Here is a 24,592-nt window from a genome sequence, read left to right on the forward strand (position 1 = left end):
AGAAGAGCTTGACAGACAAAGGCAATTGTGCCACTTGACCTGAGCAGCAGCCCCAGCTGCTCTATGATCTAGTATGGATTTAGCCTCTGGGCATCATCCTTCACTGCATGGCAGCAGGCTCAGGGCAAGGGCATGCATAGGTGGGCTCTTCACCCAAGTGGCAGGGATATGAGCATGGGATATTCTGAGAGTGAAGCATGTTCCCATGCTGCTTTTAAGATGCTTATTTTAAACACAGCTATTGCACCAAGAGCTGAAATCCTTGACAGCACTTTATTAGCTTTTTAAAAATCAGGAAAAAGTACAGGCTTACAGGAAAAAAAGATGACCATATCCTCAGACATTTGTGAAATCAAGCCATTGCATTTTACCAATCTCTGGTTAGTTGTCTCTCAGACTACTCTGGGAAAGCATATGCTGCTAAGTTAACACTGTGGAATACCTATACAGTATATTTTCTGTGGAAGAACAGAATATGCACAAAAGAAATCTGTAATTGTCAACATTTTTTATGAGCAGGGCCCCTTTATGGCCTCATTTGCCTCTATGTAACCTTTGATTGCCTAACTAACTTTAATTGCTGGCTCTATTTGAAGTCCTGCTGGGCTGGAGAGTTAAGTAACAAATGTAGTAGCTGTCTCCCAGTAAATAAATAATCTCTCTCATGCTCTAGGTTACTTGAGTTTCTGCTGACTATATGTAGGCATATTTTATTTGATTTCTTGAGAATTTTTTTAATCTATGTAGGTAATTTGATCCACTTATTTATTCAAAGCAACTAAAGCTGTTATGCATGATTTGAGACAAACAGAATTAAGTCCTTGTTATTTTCCATCACTTTAAGCAAAACAATATAAGTGCCATAGTTTTAAGAGTCATATGTTTGCAAGCCATTCCCTGGTAACAGAAGTGCTCATATCATCATAATGTCTCATGTGTCATTTGTGTACTCTCAAGGTTTTCTTTGGAATAGAATGGCACACAAAAGAAGCAAATATTAATTTTTTTTTTTTTTTTATAACAGCAGCATCCTTGTCAAATATAATGGATGAGCAATTACCATTTCATTTAGTCTGACTATGGAACCAGACATAGTCAGGAATGTGAGGTTAAAGAGACTTCTATGTGTTTCCACGTCTTGCTAAAGAAAGAAAGTCTCTCTAGGTTCATCAGCCATTGTCTTTACATCTTCTATGTGGATTTTTGTATCCTGTAAACCCTGATTCAGATCAGAATTTAGCTTTGGGCTAATAGTGCAACTTTATCTTCCTGACTGTTGCTTATGAACTTCTGGTTTTCCTCTTAATACAGCGGTAAAATATAGATGTAGCATTCTTCAAAATAAAGTGAAAGTAAAAAACAAAAAAACCCTATTCCTCCTAGAAAATGTTTTAAAAAATTTTCTTCCACTACAATTTCTAAACGCTCTGAAATATATTTAAAAAGAGAAAAAAAAAAAAGAATTATTGAATCCTTGTACACTTTTTTCAGGAGCATTATACTATTACATACTACTGCAGTAAACTCCATTTAACTACTCATCTGAGCTGGGCTTATATTGCTTTGCTCAAGCTGTGCTAAGCAGCCCAGAGAACTCCACAGAGAATCAGTAGAATAATTTCATCTACATGCAAGAAAGTCAGTGAATGTGCTGTAACTCTCTTCCCTGGGTGTCTTGGAATGTTATTGCTTGGCACAGCTTAAAAATACCACTCGAAAAAGAAAAAAAGAAGTGTGATTTAGGGCCAGATTCACTGACACATTCCAGTTGCTTTGTGCTTGTCTGGTGATAGAAAACAGCAGTAAACTAACAAGCTAAAGTGGATTTATGATTGCTTTGCATATCTGACAGGGCATGGGGCTATTACAGCATACCAGAGGGAGTGCTCTCTTCCTTAGTGATGGGCTGGAGATAAAGAGAAAGGGTGTTTGTTCTTGCTTATAACAGAATTTCTGGTGATACGAAATAACGTCATAAATCCAGTCATATATTCATGGTATTTTAGTATTGATTAAATGGTCTTTGCCTGCTAATTGTTGGCAGATACTAAGACAGCAGAAGTGTCCCTTTAAGACTAAAATGGCAATGAACCCACTGATACAAGAAATATTTGAAAGCTTTTTTTAAGCAAAGATTGTGCGTGCATCACGTAGTAAACTGCACGTGGTATGGGCTTCATATCCTTCCTGTTCACATAACTCTAGCTGATCCAGCCTAACTGAGAAAGTCCATTGCTATCAAGAAGGAAGCAGAGCAAATACATTTGAGTGTGTCTGTCTGACATGTGACATAAAAGGTTTCACTGAGCCCCAGCAGTGTGAATTGCCCAGCGGAGGGCCTTTGTCATCTCAGCTGAGGAATGCCTTAGGCGTTCAATTGGCCTTGGCATCTCTGACACCGTGATAAGTGTGCGCAAATATTTCACCAGGCACCAATTATTTAGAAAATGAAGCACTTGTATGTTTTGCCAGGCAATGACTTTGGTGTGCGTGCTCTAACAAACCCTGTCGGAATTCCCTCATTAAGGTTTTTCTCCCCTGCATTTGGAGTGTTTTCCTTGAGACAGTGTCAGTACTAATTGAGAATCACAGATTTATATATTAAGAATTTTATACTCTGTAATATGGCTTTTGTGTGATGCTTGCATAGTGCCCTATGAAACAATCACGTTGTAGGGCCCTGTCGAGTTATGGAGAGCTATTCTTCTGGCAGCTGGATGGAGTGAATCTTTCAGCTGGGAAGGAATTGCATTGAAATATGAGTAAAAGGGTCTGTAAGGAAAGACTAAGTCATTCTGTGAGTGGCCAAACTGAACTTGCCATGTGAGGAGCCACATGTACCCAGAAAAGGTGTGAGCATGAATGACACCTGTGTAAGAATGATGCTGTGTAAGAGCTGCAATTAAAGCAAGAAGGAAAAGAGGGCGTGACTGCAGGCTCAGCTGTATTTGCTTGGGTCACACTTCTTTCTCTGCCTACACACGGCAGGCACAAGGATATATTTCTGACATTGGTGCAATAATTCACATAATTCATGGATGGATAGCATGCCTAGCTCTTCTCCTCTAACATGTTCAAGCAAGTGCTATGCACATGAGCCAGTATCTCCAGATGAAGTGGAGAAAAGTTGTACTTTTCTGATGGCTATCTCCACTAGTAACTAAAATCAAATCAACTTTAAACCCTGAGACTCCAGTATGAGGACAGCTATCCTTAGAAAGGCCTCAGATTGCGGTTTTTCTGGCATTTTACAAGGAAGTATAATTCAACATTTAAAAAGCTAATTCTCAAATTATTCCTTGAAAACAGTGCAAACTTAAAGTTTAGTTGACAAGTATTATTTAATCAACTGTTCTTAGAGGAAAATATAAATACCTCCTATCTCTAATGAAAATATAAATAGAAATAGCTCAACATTGTGAAATAGCTGAATGGTATGATGTACATAAACATCCATGGCATTTTTCGGCCTGTTTTTCAAGACCTCCTCTGTTTGTCAGAATGCTCAGGGTGATATATCAGCAGTCTGAATGAGAATAGATTGCTGTTGCAGATAATAAAATTTCATTATGGTCGAACTTTAATCTGAGATAAACTTGAATGTCTCTGATGGGAAAGTCAGTGACCACCAAAGCAGCCTGGCCACCCAAGCCAGGGTTGATGTGGTTACAGATACTTTGTTGAAAGCCAGATGTAATGAAATAAATTCTTAATTCTCCTTGTGTCAGATAAGCTTGTTGGGAAAAATATTTTCAGACTCAGATATTTAACAGATATTCTACACATTTTCCAGATACGCTATCTGTTGTGGTCTCTTTTTTCATCTTCCTCCCTCTTTACTCTTGTAAACACATGTATCTTTACATGGTTTCCATCATTTATGCATCAGTCTTGCCTTTCCTATTCAATGATTTGTCACCACATCAACTTTGTCAATGTGTCCGTAATGTGTAATGGACAACTGAGTGCAAAGTAGCTACTAAAGATGATATTGGTGGCCAATAGCATAATTCTGCCTGCAATGTAAGTGCAGCATGTGCTGGTTTTTATGAGAAATGTGTTCCAATGCTGCATATTAGCAAGGGTTGCAAACAAAGCAGGGCTGCAGCTCAAAGCTATGGCTATTTCAAATCTGGTCCCAAATCTGGGAAGTCACGTATTGCTTTGTTCCCATTAAACATATGATATTTCATCTGTAGTAGAAAAGCATAAGATAAATTGCTGTCTGGATCCTTGGAGGAAGAAGGACTAAGTGGTTCATGAAAGCAGTTAATCTCTGCATGTCAAAACCTGGCTGGAATAGACTTCAGATTCCAAACATAATGTGCAATTGTGACCCAAATACCTGGAAGACCTATTGCTTTAAATTAAGATGTTCAAAAGGAATGTGGCCAAGGCATGCATTAATGAGTTTTCTGGGTGAGAATCAGAATGGGGAAGATGATGGGCCAGTCATAGCTATCTCATCTGAAGTGGATAATCCTGACTAACTGAGGCTGTTTATGTGTGTGAGGATTACTGGAAAGAATAAAGGCTTCTAGGATCATGCTCAGCTCTGGTTTCGAGTCAGCATTGACCATGCCACATATTTTGACTGACAATCCAACCACTTTTTGCTGGAACAAAAATTACTTTAGCATGATGTGTTGGGTATCAAACATTTAAAAACTGTAAATTAGGATCCATGAGACCGACTAGAAATCAAAGGCATAAACCCCCAAAATGTTAATTTTTAAAAAATTTTGTGTTTCATGTGCCTGCTTTATTTTGAGTTTAGAATGTAACCAAAACACCACAGTTTTCTATGCCTTCTTTTTGCTTGAGAAGGGCTAAACATTTCCTTGAGAATACCACCACAAGGCATGCAACTAGCTCTTTATGAGCAGGACCAGGTTCTGTAAATGCAGTCACTGGAAGATGGTGTTGGAAGTTATGGCCTGGATAACGTGTGGGGAGAAGTGGCTTGAAAATGGGTAGGTGATCTGCAGGACCAGGATTCTCTCTTCCTTCTTCTCAGTTTAAGGCACAGGACTGAGACTTGCTCAGCCCATATGTTCCAGGCCATAGAGATAAAGAAGTTTACCCAAGCTCTCACTGAGTAAACCACATCATTCTGGGAACTTTTTTTGTTCCCCTGAACCTCCCAGTACTTAGCCGGGGGCAAATTAACTCGCACCACACATAGCCTAGTGCTTCACTTAATCATGCAATTCAGACCATGGAGGAAGAGAACACAGGAAACCTTTATTTTTCCACAGAACTGATACAGTACAGGCAGAGCTGCACAATAATGCTTCATTTACTGCCTTTCTCTTGTTATTTACCTCTTGGTGACCTAGCAGAAGCAGAGGTCACTTAGCTGTGTGGTTGCTCTGAGTTCTGAAAAACTGTAGGAGACTGCCAGCTTTTCATTGTTTGCCCACAGTTTATCATGGCTCTGCAATATGAATCTCTGCAGTGTTCTGAGACAGGGAGAGATTGTCTAGAGGAACTGCCATTGCCCTCCCTCATCATCATACAGATTGGCTCTTTTCACGTCTGTAGCTACATAAGGGAAGACGTAAATGATAAAAAAATCTTCCAGGGCAGATTGACACAATGCAAAATAGTTACAGAGTTTCTGCCTACCTCAAAATCACTATAACACTGACTCATTAATCCTGATCGGAGGTTTGTCATGATATCTGTGAGATGTATTGGTTCAGAACATTTTTTTCATATTATCCTCTGAAAAGTGTGCCTCAGAAAAAATGTTAAAGTTTTTTCTTCGTGAAGTCTTCCATAGGAAGTTACTATCTTTTGTGGGTTTTCTGAGGGCATGGATAATTAAGCCAGGCTGACTAAGAAATCATATTCATGTTTCAGTTTTCTTCCTTGCCAGAGTGTGTTTATCTGTGGATGGCATTTACTGTACATTATCATCCATCTCTTATTTGTTCTGGCTGTTTCTCAAAGGGCACCTGATGAGTCAGGCTGGTTTTTTATTCTAGTGGGCCCTTCACCTACTAGAGACAAGAATCTTTAAAAAATTCAAAGAAAAATCTCTGTGTTTTGGTTTGTTTGTTTGTTTGTTTGGGGTTTTTTTGGTTTTGGTTTTGTTTTTTTTTCTCCCCCCCACCATTTTGTGTTTTATTTTACATTTGTAACTTCTCCATTTGGATTTCTGTTTCAGAACACATTTGTGTTTTGCAGTCTCTATTTCCACGAAATAGCTACCGCAGTCTTAAACATGACGCAAGTGAAGTTTACATTGCCAAGAATTTAACTTCCCGAGAACCCCTGGATCTTGGCCACAAGGCTGAGTATGTGCTTCTGCTTAGTGGGAACTAAGCAAGCGTCTCCACTGAGACGCCGTTTAGACTGAGGTGCCGTTTAGGAGATATTTGTCTCCAGGTATTGTTCCCTGTGTGGGCGTGCCATGCTTGACTCCCCACATGCCACAGGTCCTCACATGTTCCCCAGGAATCCTCCCAGCTCAGAGGTCCTTTGCAGACACTTGTGCACTCCAGGACATGTAAAATGCATCCTCAGTTCCTTGTTACCTAATGGTCACTGTGGCAGGCTGCCATTCAGGTATTGCATTGGGATAAAAGAACAGCAAAAGATTCTCAGGATCTTCTGATGGTGAACTCAGTAAAATACAGTGAAATATTTTTATTTATTCTCTTACAATACCACTACTTCACATTTAACAATACCACTAATTTCACACTGATTGCTGCTGGATGTATACTCATGTCCTGTGCCAGCAAAATTATTAGACCCTAAGTAGCCTCATTCATCATGTTCTTCTTAACCTAAGTCCTTTTCCAGGTTGACATGAAAACATCTGGTTCTCTGCATGATTGACACATAAACGTCTGGTCCTTTGCATGGCTGAACACTGAATTTGGCTGGAACCTTTAACAGAGCTCCACTGATTTAAATGTACATAGGATTCAAAATCACCTTGGAATAATTTTCATCATGATCCTTTTATTCAAACTCTCACATAAGTTCTTATTTAGTCTCAACAATCTCACTTGGAAGATGATTCTTTTGGAAGTATATATTTCTTAGATCTGTGTCCTGCTCATTTTAAATACATTGAACTTTATTCACTTCTCAGACATATAAACATATAATTAATGTGAATGCATTGCCTTCCCTAATCTTTTTTTGGAAGAATTCTGGGACAAGCAAGTGCAAAATCTGACCTTCTGGTGATTGATTCTATGGTATTCAATCTCAAGCTTGCAAAAGTGAAAAATAAAAGAATAAAAAATAATAAAGAGTTATAATGCTAGATATGTTTCAGGTGAAAATGACTTCAAATTAAAATCATCTTGCTTAAAGCCTAAATGTTAATTAAGCCATTTATTTTTATTTGGCAGAAGGACAAAGGTAAGACAGCCCAGTCTTTAAAGGTTTTGGCTGTGTTATGTGAGTATACAACAGTATAAAACATTGTGTAAACTAGTTATTTGCAACAGACCAAATATTTATTTGCCTGTCATGTAAGCATTTGTCTGGTTTTTGGGGCACATTAGATAGAACAAATGAGAGATAAAGACTACTCATGATAGGAAAGAAATGGAAATAATTTTTACATTTGCATTTTATAACTTGTACACAATGCAACAAGGGCTCAAGAGTGTTTCTGTGGTTTTTGCATGTCTTTTAAAGCTATTTTTCTCAGTACCATTCTCTATGATTATAAAGCAGAGTGGGCTGACTTCCCTGATTTCCAAGTTTTCACAGCATTGCAGTGGTGATACTCATGTCCAGCCTTCTATCAACAATTCAGATGCACTGGAAACTCTGATATTAGTAATGACTTGGTTTAATTTCAACTCCATGTTCAATTGCCCAAATGTAGGTGCCTACTTTATAAAAATCCACTTGAAATGAGACCTCCCACTATAACCAGTCAAGTCCATAGCTGCAGTGTTGAGGTTTTCAGCACATCTAACATAAGAGGTGGTTGTTTGCTGATAGGGGATTAATGTAATTTTAGACTCAGAGAGGTATAAAACTGCAGCCTCAGAGGAGCATGAGTATCTCAGATGTCCTCACATACTTTTCCTGACTTGTAAAAGTTTCTGGAATACCTGAAGGTGTCTCAGATGTCATACTTATGTTTAGCCAAATGAATTTCCCTCAGGATATCTACTCTAGGATGAGTCCAGCAGCTGTCCAGATCACACCTGACACAAGGTTTAAGCAGTTACTTAAATAACTGTATTTGGTACCATTTCAGACTGCCTAGGGTCAGTCTCCCTTGTGGTCTCCAGTGGATTTAATGGAAAATCACAGGTCATCAGATGTGTACAGATATTTTAGCATCCTGGGAATGTTAAATAGGACTTGATGCTTCTGTTCATGGAAAAATATTATGTCTGTGTGTTGGCCAAGGCCTTGGCAGAGTTGTCCAGAGTATTCTACTTGTCCTTTTCCTGTTACTTAGAAGGGTCTAGGTGCCATGTACATCCTCATATCTCTCAGCCTTGTCATAGCTGGGATCTTAGCTATCCTTGGATGTTATAGAAGATACCAAACTTCATGTTCAGGCAATGTCTACAATGTGAGATTAGATTCATGGTTCACAGGTGCAGTGTGAAATTCACCTTATTTTGCATGCTTGAATATGCAACACAATCCTACCCAAATACATGTTGATATCAATTGTATGATGCTATGGGATGTACAAACAGCTGTAAATCTCCCAACGTACAGCATCAATGATACCTTCTGTGTATATCTTTACTGAGAGTTAGTCAAGGTGTTCTTGGTAAAGAATACTTAATATTGTGTTGTATGTCATGTTTGTAACAGTATTGCTAAGCACTTCTTAGCTTCTTTATATTATTATTAGCTGGTGGAGCAGAACAGGAAATTAATTATTAGAATCCTTATTTCAATCCATTGAAAGGCATCCTGCTTTTCAATGACTCATCTCAGTACACATTCTTTTCTGCATTTTGCCCCATGGCTCTTCTGCTGTTCCCTGTGCGTTTTGTTTTGACTTGGCAATTCTCAAGAAGCACTGTTCCCAGTAAAACAAGTAGTGCAATAGGACTCACTGCTTACTCTGAGACGGTTTATAAAAAAATAGGTAATGAATCCAAATATTTACATAATGGGATTTGCATGACTAACTTGTTGAACTTCTGGCTGCACCTGAAGAACAAGTTTTTTTAATGTGATACGATTACAAATTTTAAGCCAAAGCATTTTCTCTGGTACATAAGAGTAGGTCCTAATGAAACCTGTGGGAGCAATGTACATGCATCCAAGTGTAAAATCTGACTCCAGAATTTGGTAATTACTTTCTCATTTTAATGGCATGTCTGGAAATTTGATTCCATCATGGCAATGGGTCCTCATTTTACTTTCTTCTCGCATCCTCTTTATGGAGTTCTCCTTTTTATATTGCTATAGAAAAGATTCTGAAAAGGGGTCAGTGATTCCTAAGAAAATTGAGTCATTGGATTTAACTTTAGCAAGAGTTTGGAGAACACAGATTACAGCAATTAGGGAGCATATATAGGCAAAACCGAAATTATTCTGTGAATATAAATTATTTAACTGAGCACCAGGCATAAATAAGACTTTATATCATTGTTGCTGGGTTGAAATCTCCTGTTTTTTCTTACTCCTGTGGGGCATTATTTCTATTTCATGCTCTGACTGGTCTCAACATTAAGTGCCTGAATTATTAAGCACTCCTAATGTGTAACTACACAACTGAAAGATCAGAAAGGAAATATTATTTGGTACACTGGCAAACTCTTGTCTAAAAGCTTTGGATTATTCATTATATAAAATGATTTATTTTGTTTTTAAAAGAGCACTCAGCAATATATTTTTGTGTGCTCCAGTATACTTGTATTAAATCTGTAAATAAGTTAGGATGTACATACTCTGTAATTTGAATTCGTATGTGTACACTCATCTGCCCATGTTCTCCCATCAGTTCACACATATGGACATGTACAAAGAATAAATATACGCATAAGTATATAATGCATGTATTGCGTATGTTATGCATTGAACAAATAAACTTATTATATAGGTGATTTGACCTACCTTGCCTGCTTTGAATGGCACTGAAATTAAACATCTAATCTAAAGTGAGAATCTAGGCTTCTTTATAGTCAGTGGAAAAGTTATTTGCAGAAGTTTTGTCCAAGATTACTTGCAAGAGTTGTCCTATTGATGTTTTTTACTGATCAAGAGAGCTTTCTTCATGTCTAACACCTGCCATGAACCTAGATAGAGCAAGCTGAGAAGGATCCTGTTCAAATATACTTAATAAATTATAAAAAGAGACCATTCTATTATTTTAATTTTAAAAAATGGTAAACATCCAACTTCAATGCAATAATATTTTTCTTTTCAAAGATTATTTTGGTCTTACATGGATTACTGCAGTTGTTTGGTGCTCAGCTTGACTGTGCCTCTTATTTCTTCATAAAATGAAGGATTAGCAGATGCACTGGTGGGAACAACAGAAGCTGCCAGAATTTCTCTCTGTTGGAGTAGTTGAGTTAGTATTGGCTACAATATGAATTTTGTTTTTCATTCTCTAGCTCAGTCACAGGCCAGACGTTCACCAGCTCTAGAGTTAAGAATAAAAATTATCTTCATTGCACTGTCTGTTTTTTTAAGAGATTGACACTGACATGGGTAATTTGACCTTTTCATGATAACTGTCTCTTAGAATTCAGAGTTGGCATAGGTGTCTCTAGACTCTTCTATGCTTGAGGAATAATATAAGCAAATTCATGTAAAGGAGAAGCCAGGTAATTTTGTCACCTTCCCAGACTAAAAGCAAAGACAAAACAACCCTTCGTGTGTTATGAAATCTCCTAGTTCAAGTGTGTTAAAAAGTTCTATTAGCATTCAGCACAGACACTGCTGAAGGAGTAAATTATTAAAATAATGTTTTTACTTGACATCAAAAATCATTCATTTAAGAGCTGCAACATGATATTTTTCCCTTAGTCCCCAGCTTTCCATGAATTACAGGGAATTTATTAACGTCTGATTAGTCATTGTTTCAAAGGAGGAATAATATGTGTTGGTGGTATGCAATATTGAGTATCTAGTGAGATCCTCACTCTTTTCTATTGTGGGTACTATAAAACATTTGTCTGAGCAGACTGACTGAATACTGAAACTGACTCTTTAAAAAGTAGCAACAGAAAAAAATAAAAACATTTTTTTAGTCTGGTTTGATTTCATATTTACATTAATAGAGTAACAAATCAGAGTCCATTTATTTGTTCCCATTTCTGCAGGAACTATTATGTAGTTATTTTAGATTTTCTGTGTTCTAGTCTGCCCTTCAAAGGAGAGGGATAATCTCTTATACCTCATGAATGCATAAACTTAAAAGAGCTGCTGACTTCTTTTGATATTTTTATCTATCTTTACATTTCTTTTCATCAAGTAAAGCTTGAGCCTCCAACTAATGGCTTCATTGCCTAAATTGTCTGTGAAAAGATAATCTTTCTGGTGCACATCATGCAAGGGCATGCAGAGTTTTTTGGGGTTCTGTGGTCCTCACAAACATTTGAACTTGCAAAGAGTTTCTCATTTTGATTTGTGATGTGTCAGGTCCAGTGTTAAAGATTTTGCTAGCCAATATGGTTATATTTTCTGGATTCCAAGAGGAACGTTACAGATATATGACTTGTTTGAGCAGAAGTTAGAGATATCTTGGAATTTTTCCAATATCATTTGCTGGATTTCTAAATGTGAAAGAAAAAATATCAATATTTTAAGACTATAAATATAAGGAGAGAAAAATGATAATGTTAGGAAAGTGATATAAGACACAGATGGTCAGCGGACCTTTTCCACCATCCTCTTATTTCATCATCTTGTGAGGCTCATTTTCAGGGAAACCACTGATGGTTAACATGAAAGAAACAATCGTTAGTGCTGCATACATATTAGTAATCTAAAAACACACATACAGTCTTCAAATACATTTATTTGTATGTGGTTGCATGTTTATATATTTGTATACATATTTGTAGTCATCTCACTGATGCAAACATGACTTAAGTTTTTTGGTTTTTTTAGTTATTTAGTGCCTGTGCACACCAGGCATTGACTTGAAGGAAGTTATCATGAAGCAGGTGGTTCTCTGAGGTCTTTTAACTGGGATGGATTCACTTCTCAAAAAATCTCAGCCCAGTCCTGGAGAGTGAAGGTGAACCAGCTCCATGCAAACACCCTTGTGCAAGAATGACTCTTGGTCACTATCATCCAGACGGATACAACTGGAGCAGGTGATGGGGGTTTGGATCAGATGATCTCCAGAGTTCCTTTCTAACCTCAACCATTTGCTGATTCTGTGAAGTGATAGTTTACATTCTGCACTGACAATTACCAGCTAGAATACTTTTTACCTAGAAATCAGAGGGTATTGATTATTATCCATATAGAACCTTCAGAATTATAAAGGAATTTTCAAGCAAAAGCTATATTATGTCATATGATTTCATTTTAATTATATTAAAATGCTCTGTAATCAATATTATATGATATGAAATGCTGAATTCTATACTAAGTATTTCAGAGACTGATTTTAGCAAATCAAGTATAAAAATCTAGATTTTTATCTAGAATCTAGTGGAGGAGATTCCAAAGGCTCCTGAAGAGAGCTAGGAGGCTCTTTGAAACACTCATAAAGGGAAGAGTAAGTCTTCATTAAATACTGGTTCTTCATTCATCCTAGATATCTCTGTGTTCCTAAACTCAGTTTAAGATATCAGTGTGAAAATTACAATTGTCATAGTGTATTACTACTAATATCTGTAGACTTAGATAGTTCTGTTTGAAACCAGTAGTCAGTTTTTAGCTGCAGTTCAGCAGAACAATGATAGGAATATCACTGGAAAAACTATGAATCGCTTAGTAGGAAAGGGAAAGAGGAAATATGAAATTTAAAACCAATAGTTATCTCAGCAAAAGAGAAAAACACACTGGCATAGGAATCTGGGAGTTAGTCTTTTAAAAGATATGTGAGTGTTTTTATATCAAACTATGAAATATGTGTCTAATTTGAAATCACATCCTGCCCCGTTCAACCTTGACCTTGAATGTTTCCAGGGATGGGGAATCTACTACCTCTCTGGGCAACCTGTTCCAGTGTTTCACCACTCTGTTTTTAATTGTTAAAAAATTTCTTTCTTATATGTAATCTAAATTGACCCTCCATCAGTCTAAAACCATTTTCCCAGCTCCTATTGCAGAGGCTCTGTTATGAAACATACAAAAAAATTAAAATTATACCTGCCTGAAGCCCAAAAACCAAACCAAACCAAAACAATCTAAGTTGCAACTTCAGTACTGCTGACCATTTGAGGCATGTCTAGACCATGTAATGATCACACAGGGATTTCTGCTTCGGTTCTGAATGTCTTGGTAGCTCTCCCTGACAGCCCAGTTCAAAAGGAAGCTGGTAGCTTAAGTCCTGGATGCAGAATGCATGACATTGTCCCCGGGCCAGCCAAAGCTGTGGACTCTGCAGTTAATTATCTCTGCAGATCATCTGGCTGGCATAGCCCATAGTGTTTTCAGTCCTGACACTTCTTGGTCAGAGTTTGCACAATATGAAACTCTCCTTCAGGAATTTTTACTATCATTGCTATTCTTATTAGTAAGAGAATCTGGTGCTCTGAATTTTTTGCCAGATATTATACAAAGTATGAAGCACTTTGCAAGCCAAAAACAGTGCATGTGAATTATTTAGGAAAACTTAAAAATTTTTTTTTCTTTTTTTCTTTTTTCTTTTTTTTAGATCTTTGTTTAGCATTACTGGAATGTTTTACTTCACTAAAGCTTTCATTCCCTCAGAATTGAGGAAATTGATGAAACGTGGTCCAGAAATATGACTGATTATATTTTGTTCTTTTATGTCATGAATTAAGGTTGTACAATCTTTTACTTAGTTTTTCATTCTTGAAGTATTTCAAGATAGTACTTTTGCCAGTTACCCGATAAGAACTTAGATTATTTAGTGGCTGAAGGAATTGATAAAAATGTGAACTATAGATATATGTGCCTTGAACTCTTTGCAGTTACAAAGGCAACACTAATAAAAACAATCTGAATTGAAAACCTTTTTCTTGTTTGTCCTTGATTTGCCAGCACTTAAATGAATGTGCAGTGATCAGGGGTACATGTAAAGGCCGTAGACTGACTGAACACTCTGGCAAGAGAGTATGGAAAAGGAAATGCCAAAATAACATCAGCACAGAAAAAAAGTGACAGGAGAATTGATATGTTTTCCTGAATTACTTGCAGGTTTAATAGTGGGTTAGAAAATGTCAAAACACAGGAAGAAGAACCTGTATAAACAAGTGTGTAGTCAATTATCAAGACACGACAGAAGCCTGAAATTAAAGGACAAGTTCCAATGAGCCACCAATATTTAAATGTTTACTTAAAATTTAAATGTTCAAGAAACTATTACATTTAAATTTAGTAGACTTCTATTCAGGAAGGTCCAGGAATCACAGAAGACACATAACCAGATTTAGCTATCTAGCGAGACAGTGTGGGGACAGCAGCACACAGACTTGACAGATGTGTACTGTTTGTTACTAGTTTGGATGTATTTTTCCTGTGGATAAATATATCTTGCATTTTAGTAGTTCATTTCCAAACAGGAATAATAATATGTATTCAAAGGCCAGATGTTTCACAGGGAAAAATCCCCCAAACCCCTCAGATTGTGAAAGCCACTGGAATGCAAAACAGCTGTAGATGATATCTGGTTGGTTTAGGTAGAGATGGAGTACACAGTCACCTGATTTCCATTTCAGCTATTGTCAACAGTCTTTAAAGACTGCTTCATTCTTTATATGACAACTTTCACTAGGTGCCTCCCTGCAAAGATGTAATATCTCTAAGATGCTTAAAGGAAGTCAGAGTTTACTGCTTAAAAGTTCTTGAGGGATGGCCTTTAAACACTGCCAACAAATGAACTGTGATCCAGGAATAGGTATACAGGTAACTGAACTCTGATAATGTTCTAAAATGCTAGTACTGTTGTATGGAAAGGGTGTGTAATAATTAAGAAGTCTGAACAGTAGTAAAGGAATTAGATAACCTTTGACTTGATTTAGTCTGAGCAGGGTATTGAGGCCTCATCTCCAAAATGCTGGAGAGTGTCCTGATTAACAGGCCATTAGGTATAGCAGGTGACCCCTTCTTGAAGGGGGATTACGTTGCTAAAGTAAATATACATTGTCATTTGGTAGCCTAGTGCTACGAGGAGAGAATGTCCTTATTGATGTTTCTTTGTTCCTTGGTATTTTGGGCAGTGGCTTATAACATGGGGAATTTTTTTTCTCTCTAGGTAGAGTTCCAGAAATATTCACCACATTGAAAAAAAATAGAAATTACAGTCCTCTGACAGGCTGCTATTATGAGGATGAGAAAGAGGCACCTACATTGAATATTTCGGCTCTCTGAAGAAGCAGAGGCTTAATTGAAGTGGAGGCAACATCATCATATAGAAGTGCCTGTATTGAGGCAAAAGAACTCTCTGAAGAAGCAGAGGCTTAATTGGAGGCAACATCATCATATAGAAGTGCCTGTATTGAGGCAAAAGAAATACCTCTATTGGGAAAGCAGCTTTGCTTTATGCTGATCTTCATATGTACTTTAAAATCTCCAACAACTATTATAGGAAATTTGGACAGGTGTGTTAGGTGACCTGGATCATTCTCTGAAGAGAACTGAAGTTAACTATTATGAAACTGGGCAGGATGGCTTCCACATGCAATTTAACCTGCAGCAGACTGAGGAGTGGGCAAATGTCTAAGACATTCAAAAGAATTGGTATGGACTGCAGCACGGAATTCTGGTACTCCTTATTCCCACTGTCATCATAATGTTCCCTCAAAATCCTCTGAAGAACACCAGTCTGAGCATATGTTTCTTTGCTTAGGTCTCAGCTCTGGATTTTCAGCCTTTGATTACAGCTTCCACAGGAACTCCTATTATTTGTGTGTCTTGGTTGAGTCCTTAAGGCTGCCAGGCTTTTCACGGTTAGAATCCAAACGTATACTGTCCACCTATATGAGCAAACTTGACCTTATTCCATGCTACCTAAATAGGCAGTGCAGGTGGGGCAATGTGAGTTTTATTGTGTTATTACTTTCCAATTAAAGGGCTGGGTGAGTCTAAGCTTCTTCTAAAAATGAACTACTATCAGAACTTTACTATCTTCTCAGACTAAAGCTTTGACAGGTTACACGATCAGCTTTTGGCTTGGTTGTTTAACTAATTCATTAATTTTGATCTCTTTAGGAAATGCTAGAAAACCCTCCAAATCTGTCTCAACAGAATCCACTCCTGGAGGAGCAGTTACTAGATGGAAGCCCAGCAAGTTTGACTTTCTTTTCTTACTAATTACAGTTCTATTTGTTTGTATATAGAACTTCTGTGCTATCCTAATAAGGGAATGCCTCTCAGTCTTACTACTTCTATGTTTAGGTTGAATTTCCTAACTAATTTCTTTTTCAAAAGTACATTTCAGTGAGAAATATGTCTTGTGGATTTGATTTAATATTAGGCATTATGCTATTAAAGCTCTTAATTTTGTATGTTTTTTGCAATGTTCAGCCATGTGTTTTCAGCAGCAATTCATAAAGCAATGCAGAATTTGTGAGTCTTCGTGTATTAACACATTTGTAAGGTAAAACGAAAAAGCAATAACAAGGATCAATAGACTTGTTATCTATCAGAAGAGAAAACTTCTGGCAAATTTGTTTTCTCATTTCTGAATATAGACAGAATGAAACAAAACTTTTCAAGTAGAAACTGGACTCTATTTCCAGGAAATATGAATCTGTTCTATTTCTTACAGAAAAGTTGTTCTTTTGGGTGACAATGAGACCCTAAACCTTGTATCAAATTGAATATAAAACAAGAAAATTTAAACATCATCAAAAATTTGTGTCTGTTTTAGTAATGATGTAAACATATAAATTAGACATTCAGAGTATTAACTGTACTGAAATAAATAACAAATACTTTGACTTGAGTATGAGACAGGACTTAACCTGCTTATAATCTGGTCAAAAAATAGATGCCTGTGATAAACTGCAGACAACCTTGGATTCATATTTCATTCAGCTGAGTGCAAAAAGAACATGATTTTCAAGAAAAATATATGGAAGAAAGTAACAGTCAAGAGTGTGGAAGATAAGGAAACTTTCCATCTATGCAGACTTATTAGCCATTTTTTTCTCCTCCCTTCCTTTATTTTCCACTCTCTTAAATAATACTGAATTTTCCTGCCCAGTGCTTGCCAGGTTCACCATGAATCCGCTGATCAGTTTGTTCCTTAGCTGTACTACACATAGTTTACACCGTTTATTATACTATTGCTGATAAGAAAAGTTTTCTGAAAGAGGTTACAAGACACTCAGTTACCCAGAATTGATTGCTCTAGATCTATTTAATCATAAGTAGGAGCACCAGACTTTTATTAATAGTGCCATCTGAACTTTAACTTACTTGACCAACATCTGTGTACTAAAGGTCAGAGTCAGGGCAGAAGCTACAATGTGGTATTGCAAATGCTATTTAGGAGGTTTCTGGCTCCGAGTTCTCTGCACTGCTGGAAGATTCCCTCTCAGTTCTGTTTGAGACATCTTCAGGTGTACAATGCCAAATTTAGCATTAATATGAAGAATGTGCTGAATTCCTGTTCAAGAGATTACATTCTCCCATCAGTCCATTTTGCAGAAAATAGTCAAAGACAATGATTTAAAGAGCATTCCTGAGAACTGGCAGGCAATAAATTAGCACCTAATTATTTTGCCAGCCTGAAAATTTGCAGTTCTCAGTGTGCTAGAACAATACCAAGTCACCACATGGATCTTAAATTGGATTAATTGTATAATGATTTTATGAAGAGACAAAGCTTATTAATCCTTTCACTGAATCAGGGGAGTCAAGTACCTCACTCTATTCCCATAATATTTGAGATTATCCTAACAGACCGTTAAAGCAAAAGCACTTTTTAAAATGTGAGTTAGGTTTGGAGGAAGATTTTATAGCACAGCATGAATATTGTTTTTTCTGCGTGATATTTTGCACCTCTGGGCTTGTTGTGCACCAAGAAAAACTTGTTCTCTTATGGTAAGTCTGGCAAAACTGAAACAATATAAAAAGAATATAAAATGGAAGAGCCTAAACTAGGATCTGGACAATGCATGACTTTTATGTCACAGTTATTGCAATTTACACTATTTGGAGATTATGAATGCATTTATTTAGAGGTTTATTTCTGATTGTATGGTTGGCATAGACAATCCTGAGGAAAGCAACTTATTTCAGGGATTTATTATTCACACATTTCAATATTTCAATTTTTATAACTTTGAATTTCAATGAATTAAAAAATTATGGGGTTTTTTTCCAAGTTAAAAAGGGACACATTTTGATCATTACTTCATCTATCTGAAACACTGTTGTTAAGTAAGTTTTCAACCAAAGTATATCTGAGCAGAGATCATGCTTTTGAAACGTCTCCTTCAGGCTCCTCTTTGCACCCAAACTACCAGCCTGGTATGTGATACTGGGGATTTGCTTGGTAAGTGTTTAACAATCATCAGCCATTATGTTTGCTTGGTGAACAGTGCATTTAGTTAAAAACCCCCACTGCTTAGTTTAACCCTTCTCTGGATCTTGGCTGGCCTGGGACCAGGTCTGCATAAAAAGAGTGTTTTACAATTTAACTTGCAGATCTAAATCTTTTTCATTCAGTTTTTAAAAATAAATTTATTTAGTTCATTACAGTAGATTAGAGCTTGTCAAAGTAATTGTATTCTTTTCTCTATTTACCCTTTCTCCCTTTGATAGGAGAAACTTGATTGAACAGAATGATGGTATATATCATCACTGTTACATACTATTAACCCCAAAGCCTGAGGCAAAGTCAAAGAAATAAAATGCACTAGCACATTAATCATTTGGCATTAAAAACAGGGAAGAAACAGTAAAACATTACCTATTCTCAGTCACAGGACAGTCACAATCCTTAGTTATACAAGAATTTGACCAACTGATTTTTACAAGATACCTTTTCACACATTCCTAATCATAATACAAAGATAACTTCAATATTGGCATTTTTATTATTTTCTGAATAGTAGTTTTTATCTCCAAATTTGTTGTAGTAGGAAATGACATCTAGGAGACAGCTTAGGTGTTCTCCATTTTCTTTATAATATCAAATATTTAAAGTAATTATTGTTTCAATAAATCATTGACCTAAATGCAAATAAGAAGTTTTATCCAGATGTTTTCAAATATGCATGTTTCTTTCTTTAGAAGACTTCTAAGTCGTGGCACCCAGTGTTCTGCATTTAGTACCTTTGACTTATATTCAATTAAACATGGCTTAAAAAGAATCACTGTCATGAATGATCATAAACATGGCTTAATGAGAATCATATTTCCTTTAAAAGAAATCAGTTGTGAAAGTAAAATGCAGTTAACAGAATAGACTTCATGCACTTTATCATACATCTGATAAAGAAAATGTGGTTCAAAATAAAAAGAAAACGTGATTCCAACAGGAAAAAGCAACACAACTAAATGAGGAGTCTTTTCCATTTAAAATTTTAACCTCTCAAAATAAATAAAAAAACAGAAAACTTTTTTTTTTTTTTTTTTTTTTAATGAAACTGATGAAAATGTCTACCTGTAATGGAATTTTGGGGATTAGCTATCTTGTAGCCTGGTGTTTATGATATTCTACTGAAGACACTTGACTAGGACTTCATGCAAGATTTCCAACAGAAGTTTTCTAACCACAAAACTGTAGATTCAGATTTTTGTTTTATGTGACACAAGGGACTTTTTAAACTTGTGTAAACAGGGAAAACAAAAACCAACAAAAGAAATCAAATGCTTTTTATCTTTTTTATTTTTATATCTTAAGGAATATATTTCAGAGGTAAGGTATCTAAACTGAAGCCACACCAACGAGTCAGTAAAAATAGGGGTTTATACCTACACTGGTGACACCCTAATCCATGGTTTATGTTTGGATGGGTACATCTTTTCTGCATCTTTCTTAGACTTAAAAATACATTTTTCTAAACCTCTCCAACTCTGTGCAGGAGGGGAGAGCAAAAAGGTGTTCCAAGATCAAAGCTTTTTGAATGACAAAACATTTTCTTTTTCAAAAGAACATTTAACATTGTACTAAAATGAAATATAATTAAAAGTAATTTGATACTTAAAAAAATGTTATTATGTAAAAAACAGAATACAAAAAAACCCCTAAACCCAAACATGAGCAACAGTTTTTTTCTTGGAGTTGAAAGAATTTGCCTGAAAATACCAAGTTTAAACCCTCAATATCTGGGAAGATCTTGGGCAGCGTTAAATATATCCCCTTTCTTGGTTACAAGAAGACCTGCAGAATGTCACTGACTAGAGTCACAGTCTCATGAAACTGGCTCCTGTTTCTTTTGCTATCAATTTCAATCCAAGTTTTCGCACCTACAAAGGTGAACTTGGCCTCTCATACAAGGCTTTGCTTTTTCCTGGAAAAAAACCCCTCCTTTTACACTTAGAAAGAGCTATGGCAGGATTATTTAGTCTCTGCTCTTATAATTAAATTCCAGCTTCCTGTACTTACATTTGCCTGTGTCTGCAGCTGATGGGATTTCTATGGTTTTACAATTCTCTGGCCTTCATAGCTTAGAAAACAGAAGTTTAAGATATCAAATGTACTTGGACTTGTCTCTGCTTTTTGAATAGGCAGATGTCCTTTAGGTACCTGTGCCTACATTTTGTATCTGGCAAGTATTAATAGTGTAGGCAAGTTGCAAACTCTGCCACTGCTCTTAGAACTGGTTAAGAAAACACATATTACTGGACAGCTGTTACTAATATATCAGAAAAAAATTAAATATTAGTTGTAATTTCTTGGCAAGCATGAAAGGACTGAACTGAAGAAAATGGGTAACTTGTTTTATGGTGATGCTGTACAGAAGATGGTAGGCTTACTCAGAATGAACACTTATTAAAGTGACTATTAAATTGTGAGGAATCTAGGCCATTTTACATCTAAATAAGAATGTCTGAAAAAAAAAACCAAAACCTTGAATTCCCTTGAGTGCAGTAGATTGTGCCTTTAAACTTTTTAATTTGAATTTATCTGCAAGTCCTCCTGTGACCAGCTAAAGAGGTGAATTAATGACATGTGAATTACTGAAATGGGCCCTGACAGGGGGTTTTGGTGTAGCCCTCTTTGGTACAGACTTGACCCAAATACATTTTAAGCTCCTGCTGATAAGAAACCAGTTATTTAGCACTAAGTTTCAAGACAGTGCCTGGTAGTTAGGGAACCTTTCTGTGTGTTTCATTTTACATATAAAGCTCACATTGTCTTTAGAATAGAGTGTCAAAAAGAGGGTTTGTCTCATGACTCCTTGACATCTCTTGTTCCCTTCTGCCCTGTACCAGTTTCTGTGCTGTGTATGTTTAATCGAGCACTGTTCTCTGAACAGCAATTAAAGCCCAATTTGACTTGTTGCTGAGCAAGATGATAAGAGCTCTGGCTGTCAGCACGGTCAAAGATCAACCTTTACCCCATACAGAGCTTACTGCAGCTTCATAATTTATTCTGCTGAAAGCTCCTCTGAGAACATGGCAGACTCTGCAGCTGTTGGTGGGCATCCCCTCCCCAGTCGATGTGGAGAAAAGACAAAAATGCTGTTATACTATAGCTGTTCCTGGAGTTCTTAGTCCTAATGACAAAACAAGTGTTTCATTTTTTAATTTTTTTTTTTCCAGGATTTAGGCTGGTATAAAATATCATGTAAGGGTGTTTAAAAGTTTTTATGTGCAGTCAAGGAAATCAAAGAAACATCACTTCTGCTAAAGCCTACATTGGAAGATGCTGCTTTCTCTCAATTTCATATAAGTTAAATAGGATCTGAAAGACCATTTACATGTAAAAATTCAATTAGTCTGTGGCACTTCTTTATGGCACTAAGAGTGAAAAAGAAATAAAGCATCTGTGTGCAAAGAATGTCTGCAGTATAATGTGCAGTCAATAACTGTGAATTGTCTAGTCATTCCTAGCAAAATGCCTTGAGTCTAGAATTCTCCATAAATAAAGGAGCTGTAGAATCCATCACAGATGGAAAAACTATATTAAGTCATCAGTGGCACATGCTGAAGTTGCCTTTTGCTGCAGCTTTTCCAGAACTTTGCCCTAACACATTCTACTATGTTAGTCATTAAACTTTAGCCATTCTTCTCAAGACACAGTCCCAGAATATAAAATATTCACTCTAACCAAGAGCTGGTAACTTCCTACTAACAATCTGAATGTTTATTTTCATTGCTTTCCTGAGCACTGATGCAAATATGTCAAGCCTCCCTGGTTATACTTGAGTCATTTTCTGTGGATGACTGAAGTTCAGGCCATGCCTTCTCAAGCTTTGCCTGTTTATGTGTTATTTCTGAGGAACCTTGTGATACAATTCTGAGTAACTGCATCTGCACCAAAAGAAATACTAAACTAGAGAAAACAGAATGGTTACTCAAAGTTTGTGCTACTATCCAAAAACAAAGAATTTGGCTTTCACTGAGTCAAATTCTCCAATAAACATTTACTTATTGTTCATTTTTTTGTTTGTTTTCCAGTCAAAACAGCAGCAGAGCATCAAAACTGAAGGAACCAGATTAATAATTTCTGCATTTAAGTATTCATAGCTGTTCACATTGCAGATTTTATTGGTTTCACCATTGATTTAAAGAAAAGCAAAATTATGCTATAGGTCAAGATTGTTATATGACTTAGAGAACACAATTTTCTTATGAGAATTAAGTTTCAGTCTAGCTTTAACATTTTGTTTGTGCACACATCTTAATACGCATTAGTTCATGTTTTCCTTTTCACTCTTGACAGTTAAAATATTAGTGCCAGCAGCAGTAGAGCATTGCAAACTAAGTCTTTCCTTCCTTCCTTCCTTTTGGCCTGATGCAATTTATACTAGACAGTGCAGTGCCAAATAAATACAACTAAAGGAAGAATGAATAAGAAGAAGTGGGTTTTTATTTTCTGGCTAAACTTAAGTGTCCTTTTACATATGCTGGAGCCATTGGTATTTACTACAAAGGAAAACAGAACCTGTGGGCATTTTCATTGTAGTAAAAATAGGTACTACATAGTAGGAGAAAAAAATATTTCTGCCTGTCTTTTGCATCTGGTATATAAAAGAAGTTCAATAAAGAGCAAACTTGAGCTTCAAAGCTGAAATTTCCAGAAAAACTAGCTTCCTGGTTTTAACATTAATTTGAAATAGAATGCTTAAATATAAAGGACTGTTGCCCTTTTTCCTTTAATATAGAAAATCTGAGCTTTCTGGAGTTTTTTATGTGTAACTGCTTAGCATAAAGTCTTAAAAATGGATTCTTCATCTTGCATAGTTTTGTTTGTTGTAATGCTTCATTTATACCTTTTTTGTTGTTTTGTTGTTTTTTTTTTGTTTGTTTGTTTTTTTTTTTTTTGACATTGCCATTATGGGATTTCAAAGAAGATGTATAATTTGTTCTTCAATATTGGCCTGTAAAAGTTTCAGTTTTCCTGGAGTAGGGCTTTTACCCAGTAGTTTGAGCCAGATTTTCCATTTCTGTGTGATTTGGTCAAATTACCTATGTCCTTGCTGTCTACCCCTTTATGTTGATTATCTGCCACAGAATTCCATCACCCTCAAAGGCTGTGCTGCTTTTGTCCAGGGTTTAGTTTCAAACAACCATGTCAGTGTGAAAATTATTGTGCCTCATTCCAATTAAATGCTTTAGTTATAGAAACATATTTTATGACATATTTTTCATGTTTTCAGGTATGCTAATCAGCTCCCTGTGCCATTAGGATTCAATGCTGCACACAGAGAAAAAGCTTTATTTCTTCTACTGAAAAGTAGTTATGAGTTTCATAAAGCTGTTATTCATGGTCAAGCCCTGTGCAAACGGAGACAGAAGAGAAGAAACCTCTTTGTTGGGGCTATGCATCATGGGCAGGGGAATTTTCCCCCAAGCAGTCCTCTAATAATTTTGCTCAGATTGTGGGCATTTCTGTGTAAGCAGGTTGCAGGCTACACAGTGAGTCTCTAATGCCTGAAACAATGTGAGGTCAGTCATGTCCCTGCACATAAAGTAGGCATGAGACAGTGAAGAGCATTCAAAAAAAAAATTGTGGGCTGTTTTTAGTGATTAACATGGAGAACATATAAAGAAATAATACCCTATATAGATGGTTTAAATATTGCTATGAATGGAAGATAATGGCCCCAGTATGCCACAGTATTTGAACATATGCAATTGAACATGGGGACATATTTAATTCTTCATCAGAGTTTAATTGCTCTGTCACACTTGTTCTGTGAATTAAAGACCTTTGTAAGTTGTTGTGCAGCTAAATATATCCTTCAACTCTACTTTTTATGAAGTAAAGTTTTATAAACATTTTCAAAAGTGATAATAAACTTAATTTGAATGATGGGTTTTGGCACAGCAGAATTCCAGAAACCATGGAATAGATTTTATCTTA

Source organism: Pyrgilauda ruficollis, unplaced genomic scaffold, assembly GCF_017590135.1.
Source record: "Pyrgilauda ruficollis isolate IOZ18807 unplaced genomic scaffold, ASM1759013v1 scaffold26, whole genome shotgun sequence".
Taxonomy (NCBI): domain Eukaryota; kingdom Metazoa; phylum Chordata; class Aves; order Passeriformes; family Passeridae; genus Pyrgilauda; species Pyrgilauda ruficollis.